Below are 4,139 nucleotides of genomic sequence, written 5' to 3'. Positions count from 1 at the left end.
GTGCCAGCGCTTTCGGCCCCACTTCCTCACTGGGCAGAGCTGCAGAGGTTTAAATGTTCATGTATGTCAGGAATCTCGCTCTGGTTCATGCTTCCCCTAGGTGTGAAGCCCCTTCCTCTTCCTCAAAGCACATGCCCACCTCAGGGCCTTCGCACCAGCTGTGTCTTCTGACTCACTGGGATGCTCTTCCCTTGCACATCTGCATAAATAATTGTCTCACTTCCCTCAAGTTTGTGCCACTGCCCCCCCCACCCCCTGCCTCCTTCTAATACAATGCTTTCCACTTGCCATTGATCACATCCTGGGCTATGGGTTTCTGCCTTAATCCAATTCCATTGCTCTTCATCTTTTAGGAAGCATTCAGTGTTTTCCTTGTTCTGAAATTCTCTCTTCCATTTTTGAGATTACACTTTTTATTAATTTAAAAAGTACCTCTTCTATCATTTCCATGAATTTAGTATGAGAAGGAGAGTTTGTCATCTTGGAAATTGAGAAAAACTTGAAAACAAGAGGACTAACTATGTACATATCTAAAGGAAGAATATTCCAGAAAGAAGAAACAGTTGGTGCAAAGGTTCTGAGGTATGTTTGGCAGAAATAGGCAGGAAACCGAGGTGACTGTCGCTTGGCTAGGCCAGTCACCAGGGAAGCGTGTAGTAGAAATGAGCTCCCAGAGGGAAGTGGCAGTGGGATGCAAGGAGGGACACACCACATGGAGCATTGAGTCCATTGTGTGGATTTTGGCTTTTACTTGGGGAAACAGACATTGGAGGATTTTGAGCAGAGGAATAAAATAATATGACCTAATATTTTAAGAAAATAACTCTGGCTGCTGTGTTAAGAATAGACTCAACACAGTAGAATTGGGACTTGAGTACAGAAATCCAGGTGAGAGATGGCAGAGGCTCAGACCACAGTGGTGGCAACGGCAGTGGTAGGAAGTGGTTGGATTTAATATTGATGGTAGAGGCAAGAGGATTTCCTGGCTAGGATGAGGTATGAGTGGGAAATTCCAAGGGTAACTCCAAGGCTTTTGGTCTCAACACTGGATCAATAAATTGGAGATCATTCTTCACTCTGAGAAAAACAATGTGATGCAATTGATAAAATATTGGCCTACCATGTAATGCAAATCCTTTTAAAATCACACATTTCATGCCTCATTGCCTTAACCCATAACACAATATGACACAGCTGTATAGAAAGCTAACTGGGGTCCTTTTTTTTTGTACAAGGGATTGAATCTAGGCGTGCTTAACCACTGAGCCACACCCTGATGCCCTTTAAGAAAAAAAAAATTTTTTTTTAAATTTGCCACAGGGTCTTGCTAAGTTGCTTAAGGCCTTACGAAGTTTCTGAGGCTGGTTTTGAACTTGTGATCCTCCTGCCTTAGCCTCCTGAGCCACTGGGTTACAGGCATGCGCCATCATGCCAAGCTATCTTGGATCTTTTTAATTGTTGGTGAAAAACAAGTTGGAGGTTACTTTAAAAGTGAGGTAAAATCATATGGTTTGTTTCCAGGAATAGAGTAATAATGATTTCTTGCCATCTATGAATATCCTAGGACCTGGCACTTTGAGTAACTCAAATAAAGAAGGGTCTGCTTAGGAAGCATTCCAGACAGCTGGATGCAGGTTCTGCCCTTTCTGCCCTTCCTCCCCTGACCAGACTTACTTCATGCTTCAGGCAAGATGCTTAATTGATGCCTCCATTCCCACTTGTAAATTGAGGGTGGGATGAATTATATTAATGCTTTGAGGCCTGTTCAGGAAAAAGTTCTATAACGTCAGGCTCTTATTAGAGACCTTAAGAATAAGGTTAGCTTCCTTCTTCTGATTTCTAGGGAGCCAGCTGCAAATGACTAGGATTTAATAAGTTATTGAGACAGTGTGTTATTTAAAAAGCAATGAGATCAGTGCTTCCATATCAATAAATATGTGTGATAGCCCCAGGAGAGATGTGCCTGCCTACAGTAGCCAGCTCATAAAGGTGACTGTGTGCACTGGGCTGCAGACTAGGTCTCCCAGAAGATAGCCAGATCTCCTAATTTGTGACACAGTTGTCAGAGCTCCTCCCGTTTGCTTGACCTTGGAGCAGGTGGGCTGAGCTGGAACCCTTCCAGCAACTCAGTGCTCTTTTTGGCGCCCATGAATCTCACTTGGGGTAGTGAGGTAATGGCTAGATCAGCACACCAGGCTTCCTGACATGACCCCAGGTGGTGGGGTTATGCTGTACACAGAGGGCAGCCAGCCTACTCAGTTAAAAAGCACTTTAGGCTGCTGACTGATGCCTGCTGAGCGGGATGAATTCCATTCCTTACCTCACTTTTTCCACAGCTTCTCTGTCCAAGTTCTTGAGGCTTTGAAAGAAGGGGAGATCCACAGAGCAAATTACTTATGAGAACTGTCTTCACTCTCCTTGCTCAGGAAATTTCAAAGGTCAAAGTCACAAGTTTTCTAAATTCCAGTGTGACTCCAATCAAATTGCTGAAAGGTGGCTACTTCAAGAGAAAGCAGGGCAAACAGGATCAATAAACTCTGGACCTGACAGGAAACCCATCTCCAATAAAAATGGGGCTAGAGCTGAGGAATTCTTCTTGAAAGCAAAGTCTCATTGTTAGCACAGGTTTCCACTCATAGTTCTTCAGCATGTTCACCCTCTTATGGCAACAGTATATGTTGTTATTTTTCTAATCCTTGGTGCATAGAGATGAAGAAAGATATGGTCTGGGCTCTCAAGAAAATTCCAGGGGGTGTCATGGAAAGAAACACAGGTTGATTGTCCTAGGAGAAAATTCTAACTGCCATTTAATTGATTTGTCATCCTGAGCAGGTTATTGAACCGCTTTAGACCTAGTTTCTTTGTCTGCAGACCATAAAACAATAGTGTGTGACCTGCAAGGTTGTGGTAGGATGTGTGAAGTGCTGGCTCAGGCGTGGCCTCTGAAGTAGAAGACACTATTGCACTTAGCATGCTGCTTGGCACAGAGGTAATACTCAAAAAATGGCAGCTTCTATGCTGAGCGCACTTGATACTGTGCCGGGCATGTAATAAGCACACCGGAAATGTTAACTCTCTGCTTTGCACATAACTACTTCTACTGAAATGTGAACTATTTCAGTTTTCTGCAAGGCTATTCATCTCACCTTGATATTCAAGTCTTAACATTTACCACCTGTTCCCCAGAGGCAGTAGAGTTCTGACCAATTTACTGAAAGGAAGACCTATTTTTACTACTTATGGAGACCACAGAGAGATTATGCTGCCTCACTATATGTCCTGGACATGTCCTTCTGCCCAATACAATCTACTCTCCAGAGATGCTGAGTGTGGTGCTTTGTCCTTCAACAAGATCCTTCCTCCCAACTGTCTGAAAATGCTCCCCTGTGATAAGAGATCCTTTAGGTATAATGTGAAAGCAACAAAAAATACACGCATTTTCAGCAGAAAAAAAAATGAATTAAACTAGCATCAGGCCTTATACAGTCTGTGTGGAACAGTTAGAAGGATCTCATGACTTCTTTCTTTGGGCTGCAATCACAACTCCAAGTTCCTGTATATCCCTAATCTCCTGGTTGCTACACAAAAAACCCCAAACTAGTGGGAAAAATATGGTTGCATATTCCTAGCTGTTCTTGCAAAGACCAAACTATAAAACCTTTAAAAGTCCCTTTCTTTTCTGTTAATTCCAATTTGTACAACTCTTGTTTCTTGAGAACTATCTTTGAAAAAAAAAATTGTCTAGGAAATCTTCTGGTTTTCCATATGCATGAATGGGTACTTTTTCTACTGGCTTCAGTAAGAGCATCAGGACAGATTTTGGCTTGGGGCAATTACAGTGAGCCAAGTTCTCCACTCTGAAGATCAGCTATGACCAGAGGATTACCTCGGGATTAATGACCGGCTGTGAGAAGCTATTAAACCCAGTATAAGAAATGCAGGGCACAGCACTTCTCACTTACACTGTATCCTGAAAAGAACAACCATCTAAAATCATAATATTTTCCTCTTAAATTGGTTATATAAAGAATCAGAACACATGTATAAAGAACAGTTCATATGAGTGTTCTGGAAATGCAAGAATTCCTCTAAAACCAGCTCTGCTTTCTCTAAAGTGGACACAAATATATTTAGAGTCC

This window comes from Sciurus vulgaris (assembly GCF_902686455.1).
Source record: "Sciurus vulgaris genome assembly, chromosome: 11".
NCBI classification, from domain to species: domain Eukaryota; kingdom Metazoa; phylum Chordata; class Mammalia; order Rodentia; family Sciuridae; genus Sciurus; species Sciurus vulgaris.
The sequence above is the reverse complement of the archived record's forward strand: the minus strand, read 5'-3'. Positions refer to the sequence as shown.